The sequence below is a fragment of the Pelobates fuscus genome, chromosome 2 (genome assembly GCF_036172605.1).
Source record: "Pelobates fuscus isolate aPelFus1 chromosome 2, aPelFus1.pri, whole genome shotgun sequence".
Classification (NCBI taxonomy): domain Eukaryota; kingdom Metazoa; phylum Chordata; class Amphibia; order Anura; family Pelobatidae; genus Pelobates; species Pelobates fuscus.
Window position 1 is genome coordinate 287,484,435 of NC_086318.1, and position 18,937 is coordinate 287,503,371.

Consider the following 18,937-nt stretch of genomic DNA (forward strand, 5'->3'; position numbering starts at 1 on the left):
CCGTAAGCTTTTGTTTATTTCTTTTTTGCATTATGATGTCATAATCAGACCACTTTTTTCCCTATCCAGAAGCGTCTTGTCTTTTGTCGCAACCAGAGTTTGATATTCTACCAACATTAGCGAGATCGCATTCTCTTAATTTCAATTACGGCCATACCAGTCTGAAAATGCCTGATCTTGTCAGATCTCGGAAGAGATCCAGACTCGGGCCTGGTTAGTACTTGTATGGGAGACCAACTAGGAACCTCAGGTGCCGTAAGCTTTTGTTTATTTCTTGTTTGCATTATGATGTCATAATCAGACCACTTTTTTCCCTATGGGAGACCAACTAGGAACCTCAGGTGCCGTAAGCTTTTGTTTATTTCTTTTTTGCATTATGATGTCATAATCAGACCACTTTTTTCCCTATCCAGAAGCGTCTTGTCTTTTGTCGCAACCAGAGTTTGATATTCTAACAACATTAGCGAGATCGCATTCTCTTAATTTCACTTACGGCCATACCAGTCTGAAAATGCCTGATCTCGTCAGATCTTGGAAGCCATCCAGACTTGGGCCTGGTTAGTACTTGTATGGGAGACCAACTAGGAACCTCAGGTGCCGTAAGCTTTTGTTTATTTCTTTTTTGCATTATGATGTCATAATCAGACCACTTTTTTCCCTATCCAGAAGCGTCTTGTCTTTTGTCGCAACCAGAGTTTGATATTCTACCAACATTAGCGAGATCGCATTCTCTTAATTTCACTTACGGCCATACCAGTCTGAAAATGCCTGATCTCATCAGATCTCGGAAGCCATCCAGACTCGGGCCTGGTTAGTACTTGTATGGGAGACCAACTAGGAACCTCAGGTGCCGTAAGCTTTTGTTTATTTCTTTTTTGCATTATGATGTCATAATCAGACCACTTTTTTCCCTATCCAGAAGCGTCTTGTCTTTTGTCGCAACCAGAGTTTGATATTCTACCAACATTAGCGAGATCGCATTCACCTAATTTCACTTACGGCCATACCAGTCTGAAAATGCCTGATCTCATCAGATCTCGGAAGCCATCCAGACTCGGACCTGGTTAGTACTTGTATGGGAGACCAACTAGGAACCTCAGGTGCAGTAAGCTTTTGTTTATTTCTTTTTTGCATTATGATGTCATAATCAGACCACATTTTTCCCTATCCAGAAGCGTCTTGTCTTTTGTCGCAACCAGAGTTTGATATTCTAACAACATTAGCGAGATCGCATTCTCTTAATTTCACTTACGGCCATACCAGTCTGAAAATGCCTGATCTCATCAGATCTCGGAAGCCATCCAGACTCGGACCTGGTTAGTACTTGTATGGGAGACCAACTAGGAACCTCAGGTGCAGTAAGCTTTTGTTTATTTCTTTTTTGCATTATGATGTCATAATCAGACCACTTTTTTCCCTATCCAGAAGCGTCTTGTCTTTTGTCGCAACCAGAGTTTGATATTCTACCAACATTAGCGAGATTGCATTCTCTTAATTTCACTTACGGCAATACCAGTCTGAAAATGCTTGATCTCGTCAGATCTCGGAAGCCATCCAGACTTGGGCCTGGTTAGTACTTGTATGGGAGACCAACTAGGAATCTCAGGTGCCGTAAGCTTTTGTTTATTTATTTTTTGCATTATGATGTCATAATCAGACCACTTTTTTCCCTATCCAGAAGCGTCTTGTCTTTTGTCGCAACCAGAGTTTGATATTCTACCAACATTAGCGAGATCGCATTCTCTTAATTTCATTTACGGCCATACCAGTCTGAAAATGCCTGATATCGTCAGATCTCGGAAGACATCCAGACTCGGGCCTGGTTAGTACTTGTATGGGAGACCAACTAGGAACCTCAGGTGCCGTAAGCTTTTGTTTATTTCTTTTTTGCATTATGATGTCATAATCAGACCACTTTTTTCCCTATGGGAGACCAACTAGGAACCTCAGGTGCCGTAAGCTTTTGTTTATTTCTTTTTTGCATTATGATGTCATAATCAGACCACTTTTTTCCCTATCCAGAAGCGTCTTGTCTTTTGTCGCAACCAGAGTTTGATATTCTAACAACATTAGCGAGATCGCATTTTCTTAATTTCACTTACGGCCATACCAGTCTGAAAATGCCTGATCTCGTCAGATCTTGGAAGCCATCCAGACTTGGGCCTGGTTAGTACTTGTATGGGAGACCAACTAGGGACCTCAGATGCCGTAAGCTTTTGTTTATTTCTTTTTTGCATTATGATGTCATAATCAGACCACTTTTTTCCCTATCCAGAAGCGTCTTGTCTTTTGTCGCAACCAGAGTTTGATATTCTACCAACATTAGCGAGATCGCATTCTCTTAATTTCACTTACGGCCATACCAGTCTGAAAATGCCTGATCTCGTCAGATCTCGGAAGCCATCCAGACTCGGGCCTGGTTAGTACTTGTATGGGAGACCAACTAGGAACCTCAGGTGCCGTAAGCTTTTGTTTATTTCTTTTTTGCATTATGATGTCATAATCAGACCACTTTTTTCCCTATCCAGAAGCGTCTTGTCTTTTGTCGCAACCAGAGTTTGATATTCTACCAACATTAGCGAGATCGCATTCTCTTAATTTCACTTATGGCCATACCAGTCTGAAAATGCCTGATCTCATCAGATCTCGGAAGCCATCCAGACTCGGACCTGGTTAGTACTTGTATGGGAGACCAACTAGGAACCTCAGGTGCAGTAAGCTTTTGTTTATTTCTTTTTTGCATTATGATGTCATAATCAGACCACATTTTTCCCTATCCAGAAGCGTCTTGTCTTTTGTCGCAACCAGAGTTTGATATTCTAACAACATTAGCGAGATCGCATTCTCTTAATTTAACTTACGGCCATACCAGTCTGAAAATGCCTGATCTCATCAGATCTCGGAAGCCATCCAGACTCGGACCTGGTTAGTACTTGTATGGGAGACCAACTAGGAACCTCAGGTGCAGTAAGCTTTTGTTTATTTCTTTTTTGCATTATGATGTCATAATCAGACCACTTTTTTCCCTATCCAGAAGCGTCTTGTCTTTTGTCGCAACCAGAGTTTGATATTCTACCAACATTAGCGAGATTGCATTCTCTTAATTTCACTTACGGCAATACCAGTCTGAAAATGCTTGATCTCGTCAGATCTCGGAAGACATCCAGACTCGGGCCTGCTTAGTATTTGTATGGGAGACCAACTAGGAACCTCAGGTGCCGTAAGCTTTTGTTTATTTATTTTTTGCATTATGATGTCATAATCAGACCACTTTTTTCCCTATCCAGAAGCATCTTGTCTTTTGTCGCAACCAGAGTTTGATATTCTACCAACATTAACGAGATCGCATTCTCTTAATTTCACTTACGGCCATACCAGTCTGAAAATGCCAGATCTCGGAAGCCATCCAGACTTGGGCCTGGTTAGTACTTGTATGGGAGACCAACTAGGAACCTCAGGTGCCGTAAGCTTTTGTTTATTTATTTTTTGCATTATGATGTCATAATCAGACCACTTTTTTCCCTATCCAGAAGCGTCTTGTCTTTTGTCGCAACCAGAGTTTGATATTCTACCAACATTAGCGAGATCGCATTCTCTTAATTTCACTTACGGCCATACCAGTCTGAAAATGCCTGATATCGTCAGATCTCGGAAGACATCCAGACTCGGGCCTGGTTAGTACTTGTATGGGAGACCAACTAGGAACCTCAGGTGCCGTAAGCTTTTGTTTATTTCTTTTTTGCATTATGATGTCATAATCAGACCACTTTTTTCCCTATGGGAGACCAACTAAGAACCTCAGGTGCCGTAAGCTTTTGTTTATTTCTTTTTTGCATTATGATGTCATAATCAGACCACTTTTTTCCCTATCCAGAAGCGTCTTGTCTTTTGTCGCAACCAGAGTTTGATATTCTACCAACATTAGCGAGATCGCATTTTCTTAATTTCCCTTACGGCCATACCAGTCTGAAAATGCCTGATCTCGTCAGATCTTGGAAGCCATCCAGACTTGGGCCTGGTTAGTACTTGTATGGGAGACCAACTAGGAACCTCAGGTGCCGTAAGCTTTTGTTTATTTCTTTTTTGCATTATGATGTCATAATCAGACCACTTTTTTCCCTATCCAGAAGCGTCTTGTCTTTTGTCGCAACCAGAGTTTGATATTCTACCAACATTAGCGAGATTGCATTCTCTTAATTTCACTTACGGCCATACCAGTCTGAAAATGCCAGATCTCGGAAGCCATCCAGACTCGGGCCTGGTTAGTACTTGTATGGGAGACCAACTAGGAACCTCAGGTGCCGTAAGCTTTTGTTTATTTCTTTTTTGCATTATGATGTCATAATCAGACAACTTTTTTCCCTAAGGGAGACCAACTAGGAACCTCAGGTGCCGTAAGCTTTTGTTTATTTCTTTTTTGCATTATGATGTCATAATCAGACCACTTTTTTCCCTATCCAGAAGCGTCTTGTCTTTTGTCGCAACCAGAGTTTGATATTCTACCAACAGTAGCGAGATTGCATTCTCTTAATTTCACTTACGGCCATACCAGTCTGAAAATGTCAGATCTCGGAAGCCATCCAGACTCGGGCCTGGTTAGTACTTGTATGGGAGACCAACTAGGAACCTCAGGTGCCGTAAGCTTTTGTTTATTTCTTTTTTGCATTATGATGTCATAATCAGACCACTTTTTTCCCTATGGGAGACCAACTAGGAACCTCAGGTGCCGTAAGCTTTTGTTTATTTCTTTTTTGCATTATGATGTCATAATCAGACCACTTTTTTCCCTATCCAGAAGCGTCTTGTCTTTTGTCGCAACCAGAGTTTGATATTCTAACAACATTAGCGAGATCGCATTCTCTTAATTTCACTTACGGCCATACCAGTCTTAAAATGCCTGATCTCGTCAGATCTTGGAAGCCATCCAGACTTGGGCCTGGTTAGTACTTGTATGGGAGACCAACTAGGAACCTCAGGTGCCGTAAGCTTTTGTTTATTTCTTTTTTGCATCATGATGTCATAATCAGACCACTTTTTTCCCTATGGGAGACCAACTAGGAACCTCAGGTGCCGTAAGCTTTTGTTTATTTCTTTTTTGCATTATGATGTCATAATCAGACCATTTTTTTCCCTATCCAGAAGCGTCTTGTCTTTTGTCGCAACCAGAGTTTTATATTCTACCAACATTAGCGAGATCGCATTCTCTTAATTTCCCTTACGGCCATACCAGTCTGAAAATGCCTGATCTCGTCAGATCTTGGAAGCCATCCAGACTCGGGCCTGGTTAGTACTTGTATGGGAGACCAACTAGGAACCTCAGGTGCCGTAAGCTTTTGTTTATTTCTTTTTTGCATTATGATGTCATAATCAGACCACTTTTTTCCCTATCCAGAAGCGTCTTGTCTTTTGTCGCAACCAGAGTTTGATATTCTACCAACATTAGCGAGATCGCATTCTCTTAATTTCACTTACGGCCATACCAGTCTGAAAATGCCAGATCTCGGAAGCCATCCAGACTCGGGCCTGGTTAGTACTTGTATGGGAGACCAACTAGGAACCTCAGGTGCCGTAAGCTTTAGTTTACTTATTTTTTGCATTATGATGTCATAATCAGACAACTTTTTTCCCTAAGGGAGACCAACTAGGAACCTCAGGTGCCGTAAGCTTTTGTTTATTTCTTTTTTGCATTATGATGTCATAATCAGACCACTTTTTTCCCTATCCAGAAGCGTCTTGTCTTTTGTCGCAACCAGAGTTTGATATTCTACCAACAGTAGCGAGATTGCCTTCTCTTAATTTCACTTACGGCCATACCAGTCTGAAAATGTCAGATCTCGGAAGCCATCCAGACTCGGGCCTGGTTAGTACTTGTATGGGAGACCAACTAGGAACCTCAGGTGCCGTAAGCTTTTGTTTATTTCTTTTTTGCATTATGATGTCATAATCAGACCACTTTTTTCCCTATGGGAGACCAACTAGGAACCTCAGGTGCCGTAAGCTTTTGTTTATTTCTTTTTTTCCATTATGATGTCATAATCATACCACTTTTTTCCCTATCCAGAAGCGTCTTGTCTTTTGTCGCAACCAGAGTTTGATATTCTACCAACATTAGCGAGATCGCATTCTCTTAATTTCACTTACGGCCATACCAGTCTTAAAATGCCTGATCTCGTCAGATCTCGGAAGCCATCCAGACTTGGGCCTGGTTAGTACTTGTATGGGAGACCAACTAGGAACCTCAGGTGCCGTAAGCTTTTGTTTATTTCTTTTTTGCATTATGATGTCATAATCAGACCACTTTTTTCCCTATCCAGAAGCGTCTTGTCTTTTGTCGCAACCAGAGTTTGATATTCTAACAACATTAGCGAGATCGCATTCTCTTAATTTCACTTACGGCCATACCAGTCTGAAAATGCCTGATCTCGTCAGATCTTGGAAGCCATCCAGACTTGGGCCTGGTTAGTACTTGTATGGGAGACCAACTAGGAACCTCAGGTGCCGTAAGCTTTTGTTTATTTCTTTTTTGCATCATTATGTCATAATCAGACCACTTTTTTCCCTATGGGAGACCAACTAGGAACCTCAGGTGCCGTAAGCTTTTGTTTATTTCTTTTTTGCATTATGATGTCATAATCAGACCACTTTTTTCCCTATCCAGAAGCGTCTTGTCTTTTGTCGCAACCAGAGTTTGATATTCTACCAACATTAGCGAGATCGCATTCTCTTAATTTCACTTACGGCCATACCAGTCTGAAAATGCCTGATCTCGTCAGATCTCGGAAGCCATCCAGACTCGGGCCTGGTTAGTACTTGTATGGGAGACCAACTAGGAACCTCAGGTGCCGTAAGCTTTTGTTTATTTCTTTTTTGCATTATGATGTTATAATCAGACCACTTTTTTCCCTATCCAGAAGCGTCTTGTCTTTTGTCGCAACCAGAGTTTGATATTCTACCAACATTAGCGAGATCGCATTCTCTTGATTTCACTTACGGCCATACCGGTCTGGAAATGCCTGATCTCATCAGATCTCGGAAGCCATCCAGACTCGGGCCTGGTTAGTACTTGTATGGGAGACCAACTGGAAACCTCAGGTGCCGTAAGCTTTTGTTTATTTCTTGTTTGCATTATGATGTCATAATCAGACCACTTTTTTCCCTATCCAGAAGCGTCTTGTCTTTTGTCGCAACCAGAGTTTGATATTCTACCAACATTAGCGAGATCGCATTCTCTTAACTTCACTTACGGCCATACCAGTCTGAAAATGCCTGATCTCGTCAGATCTCGGAAGCCATCCAGACTCGGGCCTGGTTAGTACTTGTATGGGAGACCAACTAGGAACCTCAGGTGCCGTAAGATTTTGTTTATTTCTTTTTTGCATTATGATGTCATAATCAGACCACTTTTTTCCCTATCCAGAAGCGTCTTGTCTTTTGTCGCAACCAGAGTTTGATAATCTACCAACATTAGCGAGATCGCATTCTCTTAATTTCACTTACGGCCATACCAGTCTGAAAATGCCTGATCTCGTCAGATCTCGGAAGCCATCCAGACTTGGGCCTGGTTAGTACTTGTATGGGAGACCAACTAGGAACCTCAGGTGCCGTAAGCTTTTGTTTATTTCTTTTTTGCATTATGATGTCATAATCAGACCACTTTTTTCCCTATCCAGAAGCGTCTTGTCTTTTGTCGCAACCAGAGTTTGATATTCTACCAACATTAGCAAGATCGCATTCTCTTAATTTCCATTACGGCCATACCAGTCTGAAAATGCCTTATCTCGTCAGATCTCGGAAGCCATCCAGACTCGGGCCTGGTTAGTACTTGTATGGGAGACCAACTAGGAACCTCAGGTGCCGTAAGATTTTGTTTATTTCTTTTTTGCATTATGATGTCATAATCAGACCACTTTTTTCCCTATCCAGAAGCGTCTTGTCTTTTGTCGCAACCAGAGTTTGATATTCTACCAACATTAGCGAGATCGCATTCTCTTAACTTCACTTACGGCCATACCAGTCTTAAAATGTCAGATCTCGGAAGCCATGCAGACTCGGGCCTGGTTAGTACTTGTATGGGAGACCAACTAGGAACCTCAGGTGCCGTAAGCTTTTGTTTATTTCTTGTTTGCATTATGATGTCATAATCAGACCACTTTTTTCCCTATGGGAGACCAACTAGGAACCTCAGGTACGGAAGCTTTTGTTTATTTCTTTTTTGCATTATGATGTCATAATCAGACCACTTTTTTCCCTATCCAGAAGCGTCTTGTCTTTTGTCGCAACCAGAGTTTGATAATCTACCAACATTAGCGAGATCGCATTCTCTTGATTTCACTTACGGCCATACCTGTCTGAAAATGCCTGATCTCATCAGATCTTGGAAGCCATCCAGACTCGGGCCTGGTTAGTACTTGTATGGGAGACCAACTGGGAACCTCAGGTGCCGTAAGCTTTTGTTTATTTATTTTTTGCATTATGATGTCATAATCAGACCACTTTTTTCCCTATCCAGAAGCGTCTTGTCTTTTGTCGCAACCAGAGTTTGATAATCTACCAACATTAGCGAGATTGCATTCTCTTAATTTCACTTACGGCCATACCAGTCTGAAAATGCCTGATCTCGTCAGATCTCGGAAACCATCCAGACTCGGGTCTGGTTAGTACTTGTATGGGAGACCAACTAGGAACCTCAGGTGCCGTAAGCTTTTGTTTATTTCTTTTTTGCATTATGATGTCATAATCAGACCACTTTTTTCCCTATCCAGAAGCGTCTTGTCTTTTGTCGCAACCAGAGTTTGATATTCTACCAACATTAGCGAGATCGCATTCTCTTAATTTCACTTACGGCCATACCAGTCTGAAAATGCCTGATCTCGTCAGATCTCGGAAGCCATCCAGATTCGGGCCTGGTTAGTACTTGTATGGGAGACCAACTAGGAACCTCAGGTGCCGTAAGCTTTTGTTTATTTCTTTTTTGCATTATGATGTCATAATCAGACCACTTTTTTCCATATGGGAGACCAACTAGGAACCTCAGGTGCCGTAAGCTTTTGTTTATTTCTTTTTTGCATTATGATGTCATAATCAGACCACTTTTTTCCCTATCCAGAAGCGTCTTGTCTTTTGTCGCAACCAGAGTTTGATATTCTACCAACATTAGCGAGATCGCATTCTCTTAATTTCACTTACGGCCATACCAGTCTGAAAATGCCTGATCTCGTCAGATCTCGGAAGCCATCCAGACTCGGGCCTGGTTAGTACTTGTATGGGAGACCAACTAGGAACCTTAGGTGCCGTAAGCTTTTGTTTATTTCTTTTTTGCATTATGATGTCATAATCAGACCACTTTTTTCTCTATGGGAGACCAACTAGGAAACTCAGGTGCCGTAAGCTTTTGTTTATTTCTTTTTTGCATTATGATGTCATAATCAGACCACTTTTTTCCCAATCCAGAAGCGTCTTGTCTTTTGTCGCAACCAGAGTTTGATATTCTACCAACATTAGCGAGATCGCATTATCTTAATTTCACTTACGGCCATACCAGTCTGAAAATGCCGGATCTCGTCAGATCTCGGAAGCCATCCAGACTTGGGCCTGGTTAGTACTTGTATGGGAGACCAACTAGGAACCTCAGGTGCCGTAAGCTTTTGTTTATTTCTTTTTTGCATTATGATGTCATAATCAGACTTCTTTTTTCCCTATGGGAGACCAACTAGGAACCTCAGGTGCCGTAAGCTTTTGTTTATTTCTTTTTTGCATTATGATGTCATAATCAGACCACTTTTTTCCCTATCCAGAAGCGTCTTGTCTTTTGTCGCAACCAGAGTTTGATATTCTACCAACATTAGCGAGATCGCATTCTCTTAATTTCACTTACGGCCATACCAGTCTGAAAATGCCTGATCTCGTCAGATCTCGGAAGCCATCCAGACTCGGGCCTGGTTAGTACTTGTATGGGAGACCAACTAGGAACCTCAGGTGCCGTAAGCTTTTGTTTATTTCTTTTTTGCATTATGATGTCATAATCAGACCACTTTTTTCCCTATCCAGAAGCGTCTTGTCTTTTGTCGCAACCAGAGTTTGATATTCTACCAACATTAGCGAGATCGCATTCTCTTAATTTCACTTACGGCCATACCTGTCTGAAAATGCCTGATCTCGTCAGATCTTGGAAGCCATCCAGACTCGGGCCTGGTTAGTACTTGTATGGGAGACCAACTAGGAACCTCAGGTGCCGTAAGCTTTTGTTTATTTCTTGTTTGCATTATGATGTCATAATCAGACCACTTTTTTCCCTATGGGAGACCAACTAGGAACCTCAGGTACGGAAGCTTTTGTTTATTTCTTTTTTGCATTATGATGTCATAATCAGACCACTTTTTTCCCTATCCAGAAGCGTCTTGTCTTTTGTCGCAACCAGAGTTTGATATTCTACCAACATTAGCGAGATCGCATTCTCTTAATTTCACTTACGGCCATACCAGTCTGAAAATGCCTGATCTCGTCAGATCTCGGAAGCCATCCAGACTTGGGCCTGGTTAGTACTTGTATGGGAGACCAACTAGGAACCTCAGGTGCCGTAAGCTTTTGTTTATTTCTTGTTTGCATTATGATGTCATAATCAGACCACTTTTTTCCCTATGGGAGACCAACTAGGAACCTCAGGTGCCGTAAGCTTTTGTTTATTTCTTTTTTGCATTATGATGTCATAATCAGACCACTTTTTTCCCTATCCAGAAGCGTCTTGTCTTTTGTCGCAACCAGAGTTTGATATTCTACCAACATTAGCGAGATCGCATTCTCTTAATTTCCCTTACGGCCATACCAGTCTGAAACTGCCTGATCTCGTCAGATCTCGGAAGCCATCCAGACTCGGGCCTGGTTAGTACTTGTATGGGAGACCAACTAGGAACCTCAGGTGCCGTAAGCTTTTGTTTATTTCTTTTTTGCATTATGATGTCATAATCAGACCACTTTTTTCCCTATCCAGAAGCGTCTTGTCTTTTGTCGCAACCAGAGTTTGATATTCTACCAACATTAGCGAGATCGCATTCTCGTAATTTCCCTTACGGCCATACCAGTCTGAAACTGCCTGATCTCGTCAGATCTCGGAAGCCATCCAGACTCGGGCCTGGTTAGTACTTGTATGGGAGACCAACTAGGAACCTCAGGTGCCGTAAGCTTTTGTTTATTTATTTTTTGCATTATGATGTCATAATCAGACCACTTTTTTCCCTATCCAGAAGCATCTTGTCTTTTGTCGCAACCAGAGTTTGATATTCTACCAACATTAACGAGATCGCATTCTCTTAATTTCGCTTACGGCCATACCAGTCTGAAAATGCCTGATCTTGTCAGATCTCGGAAGCCATCCAGACTTGGGCCTGGTTAGTACTTGTATGGGAGACCAACTAGGAACCTCAGGTGCCGTAAGCTTTTGTTTATTTATTTTTTGCATTATGATGTCATAATCAGACCACTTTTTTCCCTATGGGAGACCAACTAGGAACCTCAGGTGCCGTAAGCTTTTGTTTATTTATTTTTTGCATTATGATGTTATAATCAGACCACTTTTTTCCCTATCCAGAAGCGTCTTGTCTTTTGTCGCAACCAGAGTTTGATATTCTACCAACATTAGCGAGATCGCATTCTCTTAATTTCCCTTACGGCCATACCAGTCTGAAACTGCCTGATCTCGTCAGATCTCGGAAGCCATCCAGACTCGGGCCTGGTTAGTACTTGTATGGGAGACCAACTAGGAACCTCAGGTGCCGTAAGCTTTTGTTTATTTCTTTTTTGCATTATGATGTCATAATCAGACCACTTTTTTCCCTATCCAGAAGCGTCTTGTCTTTTGTCGCAACCAGAGTTTGATATTCTACCAACATTAGCGAGATCGCATTCTCTTAATTTCACTTACGGCCATACCAGTCTGAAAATGCCTGATCTCATCAGATCTCGGAAGCCATCCAGACTCGGGCCTGGTTAGTACTTGTATGGGAGACCAACTAGGAACCTCAGGTGCCGTAAGCTTTTGTTTATTTCTTTTTTGCATTATGATGTCATAATCAGACCACTTTTTTCCCTATCCAGAAGTGTCTTGTCTTTTGTCGCAACCAGAGTTTGATATTCTACCAACATTAGCGAGATCGCATTCTCTTAATTTCACTTACGGCCATACCAGTCTGAAAATGCCTGATCTCATCAGATCTCGGAAGCCATCCAGACTCGGGTCTGGTTAGTACTTGTATGGGAGACCAACTAGGAACCTCAGGTGCCGTAAGCTTTTGTTTATTTCTTTTTTGCATTATGATGTCATAATCAGACCACTTTTTTCCCTATCCAGAAGCATCTTGTCTTTTGTCGCAACCAGAGTTTGATATTCTACCAACATTAACGAGATCGCATTCTCTTAATTTCGCTCACGGCCATACCAGTCTGAAAATGCCTGATCTCGTCAGATCTCGGAAGCCATCCAGACTTGGGCCTGGTTAGTACTTGTATGGGAGACCAACTAGGAACCTCAGGTGCCGTAAGCGTTTGTTTATTTCTTGTTTGCATTATGATGTCATAATCAGACCACTTTTTTCCCTATGGGAGACCAACTAGGAACCTCAGGTGCCGTAAGCTTTTGTTTATTTCTTTTTTGCATTATGATGTTATAATCAGACCACTTTTTTCCCTATCCAGAAGCGTCTTGTCTTTTGTCGCAACCAGAGTTTGATATTCTACCAACATTAGCGAGATTGCATTCTTGTAATTTCACTTACGGCCATACCAGTCTGAAAATGCCTGATCTCGTCAGATCTCGGAAGCCATCCAGACTCGGGCCTGGTTAGTACTTGTATGGGAGACCAACTAGGAACCTTAGGTGCCGTAAGCTTTTGTTTATTTCTTTTTTGCATTATGATGTCATAATCAGACCACTTTTTTCCCTATGGGAGACCAACTAGGAACCTCAGGTGCCGTAAGCTTTTGTTTATTTCTTTTTTGCATTATGATGTCATAATCAGACCACTTTTTTCCCAATCCAGAAGCGTCTTGTCTTTTGTCGCAACCAGACTTTGATATTCTACCAACATTAGCGAGATCGCATTATCTTAATTTCACTTACGGCCATACCAGTCTGAAAATGTCGGATCTCGTCAGATCTCGGAAGCCATCCAGACTTGGGCCTGGTTAGTACTTGTATGGGAGACCAACTAGGAACCTCAGGTGCCGTAAGCTTTTGTTTATTTCTTTTTTGCATTATGATGTCATAATCAGACTTCTTTTTTCCCTATGGGAGACCAACTAGGAACCTCAGGTGCCGTAAGCTTTTGTTTATTTCTTTTTTGCATTATGATGTCATAATCAGACCACTTTTTCCCTATCCAGAAGCGTCTTGTCTTTTGTCACAACCAGAGTTTGATATTCTACCAACATTAGCGAGATCGCATTCTCTTAATTTCACTTACGGCCATACCAGTCTGAAAATGCCTGATCTCGTCAGATCTCGGAAGCCATCCAGACTCGGGCCTGGTTAGTACTTGTATGGGAGACTAACTAGGAACCTCAGGTGCGGTAAGCTTTTGTTTATTTCTTTTTTGCATTATGATGTCATAATCAGACCACTTTTTTCCCTATCCAGAAGCGTCTTGTCTTTTGTCGCAACCAGAGTTTGATATTCTACCAACATTAGCGAGATCGCATTCTCTTAATTTCACTTACGGCCATACCTGTCTGAAAATGCCTGATCTCGTCAGATCTCTGAAGCCATCCAGACTCGGGCCTGGTTAGTACTTGTATGGGAGACCAACTAGGAACCTCAGGTGCCGTAAGCTTTTGTTTATTTCTTGTTTGCATTATGATGTCATAATCAGACCACTTTTTTCCCTATGGGAGACCAACTAGGAACCTCAGGTACGGAAGCTTTTGTTTATTTCTTTTTTGCATTATGATGTCATAATCAGACCACTTTTTTCCCTATCCAGAAGCGTCTTGTCTTTTGTCGCAACCAGAGTTTGATATTCTACCAACATTAGCGAGATCGCATTCTCTTAATTACACTTACGGCCATACCAGTCTGAAAATGCCTGATCTCGTCAGATCTCGGAAGCCATCCAGACTCGTGCCTGGTTAGTACTTGTATGGGAGACCAACTAGGAACCTCAGGTGCCGTAAGCTTTTGTTTATTTCTTTTTTGCATTATGATGTCATAATCAGACCACTTTTTTCCCTATCCAGAAGCGTCTTGTCTTTTGTCGCAACCAGAGTTTGATATTCTACCAACATTAGCGAGATAGCATTCTCTTAATTTCACTTACGGCCATACCTGTCTGAAAATGCCTGATCTCGTCAGATCTCGGAAGCCATCCAGACTCGGGCCTGGTTAGTACTTGTATGGGAGACCAACTAGGAACCTCAGGTGCCGTAAGCTTTTGTTTATTTCTTGTTTGCATTATGATGTCATAATCAGACCACTTTTTTCCCTATGGGAGACCAACTAGGAACCTCAGGTGCCGTAAGCTTTTGTTTATTTCTTTTTTGCATTATGATGTCATAATCAGACCACTTTTTTCCCAATCCAGAAGCGTCTTGTCTTTTGTCGCAACCAGAGTTTGATATTCTACCAACATTAGCGAGATCGCATTATCTTAATTTCACTTACGGCCATACCAGTCTGAAAATGTCGGATCTCGTCAGATTTTGGAAGCCATCCAGACTTGGGCCTGGTTAGTACTTGTATGGGAGACCAACTAGGAACCTCAGGTGCCGTAAGCTTTTGTTTATTTCTTTTTTGCATTATGATGTCATAATCAGACTTCTTTTTTCCCTATGGGAGACCAACTAGGAACCTCAGGTGCCGTAAGCTTTTGTTTATTTCTTTTTTGCATTATGATGTCATAATCAGACCACTTTTTTCCCTATCCAGAAGCGTCTTGTCTTTTGTCGCAACCAGAGTTTGATATTCTACCAACATTAGCGAGATCGCATTCTCTTAATTTCACTTACGGCCATACCAGTCTGAAAATGCCTGATCTCGTCAGATTTCGGAAGCCATCCAGACTCGGGCCTGGTTAGTACTTGTATGGGAGACCAACTAGGAACCTCAGGTGCCGTAAGCTTTTGTTTATTTCTTTTTTGCATTATGATGTCATAATCAGACCACTTTTTTCCCTATCCAGAAGCGTCTTGTCTTTTGTCGCAACCAGAGTTTGATATTCTACCAACATTAGCGAGATCGCATTCTCTTAATTTCACTTACGGCCATACCTGTCTGAAAATGCCTGATCTCGTCAGATCTCGGAAGCCATCCAGACTCGGGCCTGGTTAGTACTTGTATGGGAGACCAACTAGGAACCTCAGGTGCCGTAAGCTTTTGTTTATTTCTTGTTTGCATTATGATGTCATAATCAGACCACTTTTTTCCGTATGGGAGACCAACTAGGAACCTCAGGTACGGAAGCTTTTGTTTATTTCTTTTTTGCATTATGATGTCATAATCAGACCACTTTTTTCCCTATCCAGAAGCGTCTTGTCTTTTGTCGCAACCAGAGTTTTATATTCTACCAACATTAGCGAGATCGCATTCTCTTAATTTCACTTACAGCCATACCAGTCTGAAAATGCCTGATCTTGTCAGATCTCGGAAGCCATCCAGACTCGGGCCTGGTTAATACTTGTATGGGAGACCAACTAGGAACCTCAGGTGCTGTAAGCTTTTGTTTATTTCTTTTTTGCATTATGATGTCATAATCAGACCACTTTTTTCCCTATGGGAGACCAACTAGGAACCTCAGGTGCCGTAAGCTTTTGTTTATTTCTTTTTTGCATTATGATGTCATAATCAGACCACTTTTTTCCCTATGGGAGACCAACTAGGAACCTCAGGTGCCGTAAGCTTTTGTTTATTTCTTTTTTGCATTATGATGTCATAATCAGACCACTTTTTTCCCTGTCCAGAAGCATCTTGTCTTTTGTCGCAACCAGAGTTTGATATTCTACCAACATTAGCGAGATCGCATTCTCTTAATTTCCCTTACGGCCATACCAGTCTGAAAATGCCAGATCTCGGAAGCCATCCAGACTCGGGCCTGGTTAGTACTTGTATGGGAGACCAACTAGGAACCTCAGGTGCCGTAAGCTTTTGTTTATTTCTTTTTTGCATTATGATGTCATAATCAGACCACTTTTTTCCCTATCCAGAAGCGTCTTGTCTTTTGTCGCAACCAGAGTTTGATATTCTACCAACATTAGCGAGATCGCATTCTCTTAATTTCACTTACGGCCATACCAGTCTGAAAATGCCTGATCTCGTCAGATCTCGGAAGCCATCCAGACTTGGGCCTGGTTAGTACTTGTATGGTAGACCAACTAGCAGCCTCAGGTGCCGTAAGCTTTTGTTTATTTCTTGTTTGCATTATGATGTCATAATCAGACCACTTTTTTCCCTATGGGAGACCAACTAGGAACCTCAGGTGCCGTAAGCTTTTGTTTATTTCTTTTTTGCATTATGATGTCATAATCAGACCACTTTTTTCCCTATCCAGAAGCGTCTTGTCTTTTGTCGCAACCAGAGTTTGATATTCTACCAACATTAGCGAGATCGCATTCTCTTAATTTCCCTTACGGCCATACCAGTCTGAAAATGCCTGATCTCGTCAAATCTCGGAAGCCATCCAGACTCGGGCCTGGTTAGTACTTGTATGGGAGACCAACTAGGAACCTCAGGTGCCGTAAGATTTTGTTTATTTCTTTTTTGCATTATGATGTCATAATCAGACCACTTTTTTTCCTATCCAGAAGCGTCTTGTCTTTTGTCGCAACCAGAGTTTGATATTCTACCAACATTAGCGAGATCGCATTCACTTAACTTCACTTACGGCCATACCGGTCTGAAAATGCCTGATCTCATCAGATCTCGGAAGCCATCCAGACTCGGGCCTGGTTAGTACTTGTATGGGAGACTTACTGGGAACCTCAGGTGCCGTAAGCTTTTGTTTATTTCTTTTTTGCATTATGATGTCATAATCAGACCACTTTTTTCCCTATCCAGAAGCGTCTTGTCTTTTGTCGCAACCAGAGTTTGATAATCTACCAACATTAGCGAGATCGCATTTTCTTAATTTCACTTACGGCCATACCAGTCTGAAAATGCCTGATCTCTTTAGATCTCGGAAACCATCCAGACTCGGGCCTGGTTAGTACTTGTATGGGAGACCAACTAGGAACCTCAGGTGCCGTAAGCTTTTGTTTATTTCTTTTTTGCATTATGATGTCATAATCAGACCACTTTTTTCCGTATGGGAGACCAACTAGGAACCTCAGGTGCCGTAAGCTTTTGTTTATTTCTTTTTTGCATTATGATGTCATAATCAGACCACTTTTTTCCCTATCCAGAAGCGTCTTGTCTTTTGTCGCAACCAGAGTTTGATATTCTACCAACATTAGCGAGATCGCATTCTCTTAATTTCACTTACTGCCATACCAGTCTGAAAATGCCGGATCTCGTCAGATCTCGGAAGCCATCCAGATTTGTGCCTGGTTAGTACTTGTATGGGAGACCAACTAGGAACCACAGGTGCCGTAAGCTTTTGTTTATTTCTTTTTTGCATTATGATGTCATAATCAGACCACTTTTTTCCCTATCCAGAAGCGTCTTGTCTTTTGTCGCAACCAGAGTTTTATATTCTACCAACATTAGCGAGATCGCATTCTCTTAATTTCACTTACGGCCATACCAGTCTGAAAATGCCTGATCTTGTCAGATCTCGGAAGCCATCCAGACTCGGGCTTGTTAATACTTGTATGGGAGACCAACTAGGAACCTCAGGTGCCGTAAGCTTTTGTTTATTTCTTTTTTGCATTATGATGTCATAATCAGACCACTTTTTTCCCTATGGGAGACCAACTAGGAACCTCAGGTGCCGTAAGCTTTTGTTTATTTCTTTTTTGCATTATGATGTCATAATCAGACCACTTTTTTCCCTATGGGAGACCAACTAGGAACCTCAGGTGCCGTAAGCTTTTGTTTATTTCTTTTTTGCATTATGATGTCATAATCAGACCACTTTTTTCCCTGTCCAGAAGCATCTTGTCTTTTGTCGCAACCAGAGTTTGATATTCTACCAACATTAGCGAGATCGCATTCTCTTAATTTCCCTTACGGCCATACCAGTCTGAAAATGCCAGATCTCGGAAGCCATCCAGACTCGGGCCTGGTTAGTACTTGTATGGGAGACCAACTAGGAACCTCAGGTGCCGTAAGCTTTTGTTTATTTCTTTTTTGCATTATGATGTCATAATCAGACCACTTTTTTCCCTATCCAGAAGCGTCTTGTCTTTTGTCGCAACCAGAGTTTGATATTCTACCAACATTAGCGAGATCGCATTCTCTTAATTTCACTTACGGCCATACCAGTCTGAAAATGCCTGATCTCGTTAGATCTCGGAAGCCATCCAGACTCGGGCCTGGTTAGTACTTGTATGGGAGACCAACTAGGAACCTCAGGTGCCGTAACTTTTTGTTTATTTCTTTTTTGCATTATGATGTCATAATCAGACCACTTTTTTCCCTATCCAGAAGCGTCTTGTCTTTTGTCGCAACCAGAGTTTGATATTCTACCAACATTAGCGAGATCGCATTCTCTTAATTTCACTTACGGCCATACCTGTCTGAAAATGCCTGATCTCGTCAGATCTCGGAAGCCATCCAGACTCGGGCCTGGTTAGTACTTGTATGGCAGACCAAATAGGAACCTCAGGTGCCGTAAGCTTTTGTTTATTTCTTGTTTGCATTATGATGTCATAATCAGACCACTTTTTTCCCTATGGGAGACCAACTAGGAACCTCAGGTACGGAAGCTTTTGTTTATTTCTTTTTTGCATTATGATGTCATAATCAGACCACTTTTTTCCCTATCCAGAAGCGTCTTGTCTTTTGTCGCAACCAGAGTTT

At 41.7% G+C, this 18,937-nt stretch overlaps 57 pseudogenes; all 57 read left to right on the top strand.

Moving 5' to 3' along the window:
- Positions 1–143: 143 nt before the first annotated feature.
- Positions 144–262, top strand: LOC134598269 (5S ribosomal RNA; annotated as a pseudogene).
- A 225-nt stretch (positions 263–487) lies between these two features.
- LOC134595333 (5S ribosomal RNA) lies at positions 488–606 on the top strand (annotated as a pseudogene).
- Positions 607–740: 134 nt separating this feature from the next.
- Positions 741–859, top strand: LOC134596328 (5S ribosomal RNA; annotated as a pseudogene).
- Positions 860–993: 134 nt separating this feature from the next.
- On the top strand, positions 994–1,112 carry LOC134597479 (5S ribosomal RNA; annotated as a pseudogene).
- Positions 1,113–1,246: 134 nt separating this feature from the next.
- On the top strand, positions 1,247–1,365 carry LOC134597480 (5S ribosomal RNA; annotated as a pseudogene).
- A 134-nt stretch (positions 1,366–1,499) lies between these two features.
- Positions 1,500–1,618, top strand: LOC134595519 (5S ribosomal RNA; annotated as a pseudogene).
- A 134-nt stretch (positions 1,619–1,752) lies between these two features.
- Positions 1,753–1,871, top strand: LOC134588035 (5S ribosomal RNA; annotated as a pseudogene).
- Positions 1,872–2,096: 225 nt separating this feature from the next.
- On the top strand, positions 2,097–2,215 carry LOC134588786 (5S ribosomal RNA; annotated as a pseudogene).
- A 134-nt stretch (positions 2,216–2,349) lies between these two features.
- Positions 2,350–2,468, top strand: LOC134593786 (5S ribosomal RNA; annotated as a pseudogene).
- Positions 2,469–2,602: 134 nt separating this feature from the next.
- LOC134598176 (5S ribosomal RNA) lies at positions 2,603–2,721 on the top strand (annotated as a pseudogene).
- Positions 2,722–2,855: 134 nt separating this feature from the next.
- On the top strand, positions 2,856–2,974 carry LOC134597481 (5S ribosomal RNA; annotated as a pseudogene).
- A 134-nt stretch (positions 2,975–3,108) lies between these two features.
- LOC134588348 (5S ribosomal RNA) lies at positions 3,109–3,227 on the top strand (annotated as a pseudogene).
- Positions 3,228–3,361: 134 nt separating this feature from the next.
- On the top strand, positions 3,362–3,470 carry LOC134589425 (5S ribosomal RNA; annotated as a pseudogene).
- Positions 3,471–3,604: 134 nt separating this feature from the next.
- Positions 3,605–3,723, top strand: LOC134598148 (5S ribosomal RNA; annotated as a pseudogene).
- Positions 3,724–3,948: 225 nt separating this feature from the next.
- Positions 3,949–4,067, top strand: LOC134596112 (5S ribosomal RNA; annotated as a pseudogene).
- Positions 4,068–4,869: 802 nt separating this feature from the next.
- On the top strand, positions 4,870–4,988 carry LOC134596720 (5S ribosomal RNA; annotated as a pseudogene).
- A 225-nt stretch (positions 4,989–5,213) lies between these two features.
- On the top strand, positions 5,214–5,332 carry LOC134596760 (5S ribosomal RNA; annotated as a pseudogene).
- An 803-nt stretch (positions 5,333–6,135) lies between these two features.
- Positions 6,136–6,254, top strand: LOC134594556 (5S ribosomal RNA; annotated as a pseudogene).
- A 134-nt stretch (positions 6,255–6,388) lies between these two features.
- LOC134595334 (5S ribosomal RNA) lies at positions 6,389–6,507 on the top strand (annotated as a pseudogene).
- Positions 6,508–6,732: 225 nt separating this feature from the next.
- Positions 6,733–6,851, top strand: LOC134593798 (5S ribosomal RNA; annotated as a pseudogene).
- Positions 6,852–6,985: 134 nt separating this feature from the next.
- On the top strand, positions 6,986–7,104 carry LOC134594328 (5S ribosomal RNA; annotated as a pseudogene).
- A 134-nt stretch (positions 7,105–7,238) lies between these two features.
- On the top strand, positions 7,239–7,357 carry LOC134594323 (5S ribosomal RNA; annotated as a pseudogene).
- Positions 7,358–7,491: 134 nt separating this feature from the next.
- Positions 7,492–7,610, top strand: LOC134598426 (5S ribosomal RNA; annotated as a pseudogene).
- A 134-nt stretch (positions 7,611–7,744) lies between these two features.
- LOC134588412 (5S ribosomal RNA) lies at positions 7,745–7,863 on the top strand (annotated as a pseudogene).
- A 467-nt stretch (positions 7,864–8,330) lies between these two features.
- On the top strand, positions 8,331–8,449 carry LOC134594341 (5S ribosomal RNA; annotated as a pseudogene).
- Positions 8,450–8,583: 134 nt separating this feature from the next.
- LOC134595648 (5S ribosomal RNA) lies at positions 8,584–8,702 on the top strand (annotated as a pseudogene).
- A 134-nt stretch (positions 8,703–8,836) lies between these two features.
- LOC134595546 (5S ribosomal RNA) lies at positions 8,837–8,955 on the top strand (annotated as a pseudogene).
- Positions 8,956–9,180: 225 nt separating this feature from the next.
- On the top strand, positions 9,181–9,299 carry LOC134595581 (5S ribosomal RNA; annotated as a pseudogene).
- Positions 9,300–9,524: 225 nt separating this feature from the next.
- Positions 9,525–9,643, top strand: LOC134594771 (5S ribosomal RNA; annotated as a pseudogene).
- Positions 9,644–9,868: 225 nt separating this feature from the next.
- LOC134593811 (5S ribosomal RNA) lies at positions 9,869–9,987 on the top strand (annotated as a pseudogene).
- A 134-nt stretch (positions 9,988–10,121) lies between these two features.
- LOC134596587 (5S ribosomal RNA) lies at positions 10,122–10,240 on the top strand (annotated as a pseudogene).
- Positions 10,241–10,464: 224 nt separating this feature from the next.
- On the top strand, positions 10,465–10,583 carry LOC134598438 (5S ribosomal RNA; annotated as a pseudogene).
- Positions 10,584–10,808: 225 nt separating this feature from the next.
- Positions 10,809–10,927, top strand: LOC134595734 (5S ribosomal RNA; annotated as a pseudogene).
- Positions 10,928–11,061: 134 nt separating this feature from the next.
- LOC134595735 (5S ribosomal RNA) lies at positions 11,062–11,180 on the top strand (annotated as a pseudogene).
- Positions 11,181–11,314: 134 nt separating this feature from the next.
- LOC134594226 (5S ribosomal RNA) lies at positions 11,315–11,433 on the top strand (annotated as a pseudogene).
- A 225-nt stretch (positions 11,434–11,658) lies between these two features.
- Positions 11,659–11,777, top strand: LOC134595736 (5S ribosomal RNA; annotated as a pseudogene).
- A 134-nt stretch (positions 11,778–11,911) lies between these two features.
- On the top strand, positions 11,912–12,030 carry LOC134596340 (5S ribosomal RNA; annotated as a pseudogene).
- Positions 12,031–12,164: 134 nt separating this feature from the next.
- Positions 12,165–12,283, top strand: LOC134595173 (5S ribosomal RNA; annotated as a pseudogene).
- Positions 12,284–12,417: 134 nt separating this feature from the next.
- Positions 12,418–12,536, top strand: LOC134594738 (5S ribosomal RNA; annotated as a pseudogene).
- A 225-nt stretch (positions 12,537–12,761) lies between these two features.
- LOC134595582 (5S ribosomal RNA) lies at positions 12,762–12,880 on the top strand (annotated as a pseudogene).
- Positions 12,881–13,105: 225 nt separating this feature from the next.
- On the top strand, positions 13,106–13,224 carry LOC134596889 (5S ribosomal RNA; annotated as a pseudogene).
- Positions 13,225–13,448: 224 nt separating this feature from the next.
- On the top strand, positions 13,449–13,567 carry LOC134598308 (5S ribosomal RNA; annotated as a pseudogene).
- Positions 13,568–13,701: 134 nt separating this feature from the next.
- LOC134595206 (5S ribosomal RNA) lies at positions 13,702–13,820 on the top strand (annotated as a pseudogene).
- Positions 13,821–14,044: 224 nt separating this feature from the next.
- Positions 14,045–14,163, top strand: LOC134597330 (5S ribosomal RNA; annotated as a pseudogene).
- A 134-nt stretch (positions 14,164–14,297) lies between these two features.
- Positions 14,298–14,416, top strand: LOC134594476 (5S ribosomal RNA; annotated as a pseudogene).
- A 225-nt stretch (positions 14,417–14,641) lies between these two features.
- On the top strand, positions 14,642–14,760 carry LOC134588755 (5S ribosomal RNA; annotated as a pseudogene).
- Positions 14,761–14,985: 225 nt separating this feature from the next.
- On the top strand, positions 14,986–15,104 carry LOC134596129 (5S ribosomal RNA; annotated as a pseudogene).
- Positions 15,105–15,238: 134 nt separating this feature from the next.
- Positions 15,239–15,357, top strand: LOC134594477 (5S ribosomal RNA; annotated as a pseudogene).
- Positions 15,358–15,581: 224 nt separating this feature from the next.
- On the top strand, positions 15,582–15,700 carry LOC134588067 (5S ribosomal RNA; annotated as a pseudogene).
- Positions 15,701–16,259: 559 nt separating this feature from the next.
- On the top strand, positions 16,260–16,378 carry LOC134588272 (5S ribosomal RNA; annotated as a pseudogene).
- A 225-nt stretch (positions 16,379–16,603) lies between these two features.
- On the top strand, positions 16,604–16,722 carry LOC134597356 (5S ribosomal RNA; annotated as a pseudogene).
- Positions 16,723–16,856: 134 nt separating this feature from the next.
- On the top strand, positions 16,857–16,975 carry LOC134588779 (5S ribosomal RNA; annotated as a pseudogene).
- Positions 16,976–17,109: 134 nt separating this feature from the next.
- On the top strand, positions 17,110–17,228 carry LOC134595306 (5S ribosomal RNA; annotated as a pseudogene).
- Positions 17,229–17,453: 225 nt separating this feature from the next.
- Positions 17,454–17,572, top strand: LOC134589335 (5S ribosomal RNA; annotated as a pseudogene).
- A 134-nt stretch (positions 17,573–17,706) lies between these two features.
- LOC134589172 (5S ribosomal RNA) lies at positions 17,707–17,824 on the top strand (annotated as a pseudogene).
- A 559-nt stretch (positions 17,825–18,383) lies between these two features.
- LOC134595685 (5S ribosomal RNA) lies at positions 18,384–18,502 on the top strand (annotated as a pseudogene).
- Positions 18,503–18,636: 134 nt separating this feature from the next.
- On the top strand, positions 18,637–18,755 carry LOC134597251 (5S ribosomal RNA; annotated as a pseudogene).
- Positions 18,756–18,937: the final 182 nt, after the last annotated feature.